The sequence below is a fragment of the Ylistrum balloti genome, unplaced genomic scaffold (genome assembly GCF_031769215.1).
Source record: "Ylistrum balloti isolate Yb309-2 unplaced genomic scaffold, AGI_CSIRO_Ybal_v1 Utg370510, whole genome shotgun sequence".
In the NCBI taxonomy this organism is placed as follows: Eukaryota; Metazoa; Mollusca; class Bivalvia; order Pectinida; family Pectinidae; genus Ylistrum; species Ylistrum balloti.
Window position 1 is genome coordinate 724,304 of NW_026782329.1, and position 7,020 is coordinate 731,323.

Genomic DNA, 7,020 nt, shown 5'->3' on the forward strand with positions numbered 1-7,020 from the left:
CATTGAATACTACCTTTGTATATTTGTAAATGTGACACAATTAACGTATAATACTTCTGTTGGCGCAATAATTAAGGCTTCTGTCCAAAATCAGACATGTTTGGACAATTTACTACCGAGTTGTTAGTCAAGCATATGAATCTATGTAACGTTAAGATCTTGCTCTGCCATTTTGTCTCCTTAATTATTATCGACTATTATTCTTGTGTAACATTAGTAATTGGCCGATGAGACACATGTCGCTGTAGTCCCACGAAACCATCCTGTATAACTTACAGTATAAACAGCTAGGTGAGCTGGGATGACGAAGGGCATTCTCCAGACCATTGTTAGTAGTGTTGATATCACGTAAATTGTTTAAATTACGAGTTTATTCACGTAAACTAAGTTGGTGAAAAGTGCAAAGTTTATATTAATTCCGGCAGTTTAAACACAACGACTCATAAAACTAAACTCTGCAGAAAAACATGTGAATGACGATGAGTATCACACTACTAATATATCTCTGAAACAACACTGGGTGGTCCTTACCAGCTGGAACCCAAAAAATCTTGTAAACTTGGAAAATTTATGTTCACTTTTTTTGTGAATGAATATACCTTGCTTTGTTACAGATAAGAAGAAGCCGTGTGCTTTGACTATATTAACGTGGGCCTGATGCGGTATACCTATCACTAACACCAACAAGCACGGTATACCTTACAGAGTGCGCGAACATGACACTGGAGCTGTGAACACTCGGTTGAGATATTCACGCGTCCCTAAGGCTTCAAGCTTCGACACACTTTTATGCGTATATCTGCTATTCTTTGTGACAAAAGCAGATGTCATACCGAGTGTAAACTGTGCCGGAGTATTTGAAACAACCCGGTATCGACTTTCATTCTGTTAACTATATCAAAGGGTAGGTAACAATGGAGGGGTTGAAAGGGCCCTCAATAAAACACCCTTGGTTTGACACCAGTATAGCGATAGATATGACATAAGGCGGCCTCGCTCTTGTCAGATAACTAACCGATTTCATTTTTAAATTTGAACGAACGAAAACCTCGAAAATTAATTGTGTTAATGATATGATTACTTCAAACGAAAAGATGAACCTTTGAAAATGAAGTAATAAATTCCAAATTTATAAAATGAAGTGCAAAGTTTTTGTCTCAATAAAGAGCAAGAACGATTGAACAATTATTTCAATTCTAGTAATTTTGTAATCCGACCCCATAAGGTGACTTCAAAAGCATTCAAAACATAACTTCTAAAATAACGATCGCACTTACCTTGGGTTGTAAAACTATTAGAGGTCACGACAACACAGACTTGGGATGTCTCCCGTTTCATGAATGGATAAAAATTCTCATTAGGCCACGCAGCTTTACACAAGTATTTGCAACAGAATAGCAAAAAGTTAAACACAGAATGTAACTGTAGCAAATGTTTCAGTCCGACTATTATCCTAACGTTTTTAGCAGCATTATATCTACGCAATATCTTTCGCTATAAATACAAAATGGCATGTTAGATATTGTTCATCAATTAAAGCAACAAGAAGGGAAAACAGACTGGTCAAAGCAGATTTTCTGTATATGTTGCCCGTTTCCTAAAAATATCAGTAATTATCTTGTTTGGATCTTAACCATTAATTATTATAGATATGATACCTCACCAGGACCAGAGTATACAAACCTCTCAAAAACAGGTCTGGAAACCATATAACCCCTGGATTGGTGTACAGGTTGCACTGGCCGTTATGCATTTCTGTGAAATCTGGAAAGAAAATCATAGGCACCAACGAGCTAACATATCGGGAACAAGAAACAGACGACGCCCACTAACGTTTTGTGTGATGTCACAATGAAAACAGTACGAGATGGGACACTGTGCGAATACTGGAATGTTGTGGACACCGTAAGATCTTGAATATGGTTCATAGAATTTATTTGTCTTATTTCTTATTTCTACTTCTAGGATTAAAATTCAATTCATAACGATTACCAAAGATTTACTGACAGTAGTTTTGTATCGAAATTGACCAGTTTTTGACGGACAAGTTTCTGTTTAAATACACGATATAAGATAGTATCCTACACCGAACGAAGTTACATTTAACATTATTACTCGACAACTTTTTAAAAACAGCTCAAGGGAGATCAACACTATATAAATACACATCCATGAAATAGAAATGGAAAAGAAAATATATTTTTCAAACATTTATCTGATCACTATCACTTTATGTCAATAAGGTATATAACGTGTAATGTAAAGCTGAAACAACAAAGAACAGATATGTTAACAGAATATTAATTCAAACGCAGATTCGGTGAATCTATGGCAAGAAGTGAAAGACTCCTTATAAAGGACAATAACTCCAGGTATTCCGGAGAGGTAAACCATGTAAATGTTGGCCAAGCCAAGTAATGTCACGTTCCCAATTCAGCACAACCTAAACAATAAAGGAACCACCAGGCATACTGAGACTCATCAAACACGTCAATGAGATCATTACGATGACCGTAAACCCTTCACCATATTCTTCATCAACCTGCATCTCTCGAAACCCTGTGTTGTGATCTCATTGAGAAATATTCTATTTCTTTGTGTTGCAAAGTTTGCCTGTTGGTTCCGTTGTTATTTACCTTGTTCTCGTTTGAGAACGTGACATTATTTACTTGAATTGACCAAGATTTACAAGGCGGGTGTCGTCCATGAAGCATCAACCTGCATCATTGGAACCCCTATGTTACGAGATTATCTTTCAGTTGCCGACATCTTAAACAAATATTGTGATATATGTAACAGGCCAATGAATATCGAATTAACTCCCATATGTAAACATCATAGACTGGGGATGCAGGGATGTTGTTATAAAGAAATGGAATATTCACAATTGCGAAACTGAACTCACCATGCTTATAATACAATTTGGTAATAAGATGTCCATGTTGGCTTCACATGAAGAAAAAAATTGAGTAAAGCGACTGGTGAAACTTTTTTCTTGATTTTCAAATCTGACAAGTATATACGATTGACGAGGTCAGTATTTTTTTTATTTTAAGACAGACGTCTTATCGGAGAGTGAAATTGAATTACTTTGCAAGTTTTTGGTGGACTGTTCTTGTAAGCTCTTCTGGAAATTCAACCTCTTATGAACATGTCAGTCAAGAGAAAAGCACATAGGTAGTCATTTGGAAGATTTTACCAATCAAACTCGAGAAAGATATTGTCAACCAGAAACTCGAACATCTAGATGATTTCGCCTACCAAATATTTTTATTAAAATGCACATTATTTTTCACAAAAAAAAGTTTTTTTAGTTTACCACCATATATTTTAATAACAATTGAGAACAATTGAAAATGAAATAAGACAACGCGTTTTGTTTTTAGATATTTTTAATGACTGCAATATTTATTCATAAAATGAATAAATAGTAAAAGGGATAAAATGATAAATTCTTTAGTTAACAGATAAAAATATTGTTACCAATACTTATGAACACACAATAGAACTTACCTTACCATTAATAGCAAATAACCCAAAATGATAGTGTTAGAAAAACAACATTAATACTAAAATCGAAATTCGAAACCCCAAATTTTAACATACTTATATATTTGTGAGAGTCTAAGGGAACTGCATTTATCGCAAATTAATTCATTGCCAACAAAAAGAGAAAACAACATCGTTAGAATCATATAATTACCTATCCTTCTTTGATCATATGTTCATCACCGTCATTTCACATTCGTTGCATACTTACTATTAATATATAATATATATCACAAATAAACATGGAGGAAAGTTAAACGATACTTTACATGGTCCAAACTAATGAAGTAAAAGATTACAAAATTCTAAGTTGTATAAACATATCAATTTCATAAAGGAACAAATTAATCAAAACATATGTTATAATGTGAACAATTTAATTTTGGTTGAATTAATTGAAAACAGAAAACCTTACATGTTCCTACATTTATTTAAAAACCAGTCATTAGTGATCATTCTACACAAACATTAGTTAAAGAGAACAGAATCTGACAACGAAATGACTTAATTGGTAACAAAATACACACATTGTGAAAATTTCATGATAATGTTCAGTAATGCTTTTCACTTTACTCAATAAGACAATTGAAAAAAAAAATCTTTTCGGAAATTGAACTGCTGACAATAAAAAAAAACTATATTATAGAATTTTTTTTAAATATCTCGAAATCATGTAATGTATACATGTGTAGAATGATTTATAGAAAACTATTACATAATTTTGATTCTTTCTAAATATATACCGGTAGGCAAATGAGAAATGTTAACCATACAAAATATCTCAGTAAGGTTTATTATCAAGATTTTAATCTGCCGTATCGAAACTCTGTGGATCTGTAGTAATTTAAGAGTATTTATTTGAAACCATGGTGTGTATCTTAGAAGGAATTATCTTATATGGGATTTTGTTCATTTTAAAGGAAATGTACAAGAAGCTTCACAATAAAAAAAATGCAAAATTTGCTGATTGTGTAGCCTTATGTTCTCACTTTAAGCTAAATTTAAAACAAAAAAACAGAAAGCATTGAAGATGAACCAAAATAATTGTTCTTTTTATATAATTAATGCCCTGTCAGCGATTACAGGTTAATTGATTATTTAACCAGTTTATTAGTCAAAATGTATGTTAATGAGATATTCTTCTTCAGAATGTTTTTTTTTTTTTTTTTTTTGTGAATTTTGAAATTCAATGGACAAATAATACTCAATTAAAACAAGTGTCGTATATTGCAAATCGCTTCATATATTTCATTGCATACAATAAAACCAGTACATGCCTGTGCTGTGGCAGAGTGCAACACGTCATTATTGTCATCATCATCCTGATTATCCACTGCATCACGTTTTATAAAAGGTTGCTTTGATTAATACCAATATAGTGTAGAAACAAATCCACCATCATAATATAAATTATGTACTTAACAACTAAATCTAACATAAGTTTGATAAAGTATACAAAGAAAAAATATAAATGAGCTCTATATACAACGAGGACCACAAATCGTCACATTCCCACCTTAACAGGTGAACCAGATATTATACACATGTCAATCATTTACCTGCCATCGTCACCAGTAAAATAACACACTCTGGGGTGATAGATGAAGTATTAATAAAGTAGTTCATATCAGCTAATCTATTTAAGAGATCGGACATAATAAAACCTGAGCACAGACACATATATCAATATGCAGAAATGTAGTTTATGTTGTGGTATCCTTACATCACATAAAGATATATTCACAAATATATATGTATATTTATGTACATAATTTCATCGACTCGTTTTTGTATCAATATGCCATACTAGATGCCTTAAAAATAATGGGTTTAATGACCAGAATGGCCCCACATTAATTTACATTGAAGTTCACCTAATCGTGAAGCAATAAAATTGAATTCAATATCCCATTTTTGTCACAAACACTTGTTTACTAACAAAAATCTTATCAGAACAAACGGTTGAGTTTCTCTTTCATTATGGTATTAATTTCGGCGAATAAGAATTCATATAGTGAGTCAATCTTTATGATGGAGTGAAACGTCCTGTCATTAGCAATCTAAACACCTGCAAGTAACAGATGTGCATACCAAAGAATGAATGTTACTGCTTAGATTAAAATTCAATATATTAAGGTTAAAATAAAGCATAACTAGTACACATCCTTTCTAGCAGAATTAATTTACTAACATTTTTCTCTTTTTTTTTCAGAATTGGAAAGTACGTTTTCATTATAAATAGTATGTATGCAAATCGAATTTATGTCTTCCTTTTTTATTGTTTTGTAAGCTTTATGTACATATACTTTTATATTTTAAGATCATTATAAACATGATATTTACAAAACAGTAATTATTCTACAGAACTTTACATTAGTATTTACGAAGAGGCATACACAATTCATTATCACAAATAATTTTCTAAACACCATAATATAGGAACATCTATTCACCATGATATCATCATTGAAAGAAGAATGAGACCAAACTTACTTGATAACAATCACGAAGAAGTGAAGCAGCATTACCACGACCATTTATAACATTCATTATTAAATTTCCCACCGTATTTAAAAAAAAAGAAAAGAAAGAGAAGCTAAGCAAGGTTGGCATTTCGCATTAACTATATTTCGTTACAGAGGGCATCGAAACTTGGTAGGAAAAGTTATTTGATGATGTAGATTTGTGACGCTGTTCTCTGTAAAAGAATCTTAAGGATAAATCAAATATACATGTATATATATATAAATAGATTTTGGTGTAACTTGTGCCTTCAGTGAACAATATATAATGTTTCAGTTACACAAAGGCACACATGACTAAAGGGTAACGGAGGTGAGTATACCAATATAACGATAAATAATAATGCAATTATCACCATATCATAAGTACCACCTTATATCAAGTCTCATTAAAACCTATCTACATTCCAATTCTTATTATATCAATGCTTACTAATGTACTATATGTTTGAAGTGTTGTTTTAAGTAACTGGTTTTGTATAAGAGAAATAAGTAAGTATATATCTGAGTTTGCTGCTTAATTAATCACTATTTTTTTTTTTTTTTTTTTTTGTGAGGAGCTTATTTTATTACACTTTTTGGAAATTCTACTCCAAGAGTTGATAAATGAATTACTAAATCATTTAATATTTAACATGAATTTTCAGTATTTGCAGGAGTTCCATTTATTCATGTAACAAAGTGCCCATGCAGAAGTATTTTTTTTTCAGAAAATCACGAAATTTGACCTCCACAAAAACATGATTTTAAAGTATCTTCGAAAGTCCTTAAAATATAATAGTGCAAAATAAACTTTGTATCATATTTATATAGTCAGAGCGATAGATGACCGTAATTACAGTAGTAACATATAACAGAAAGATAAAACCATAGCTTCAACAAGTATAGAACATAAAACACTTAATTAACGGTATAATTTAGTCTATTAAGTGGAACATTTGAACACATT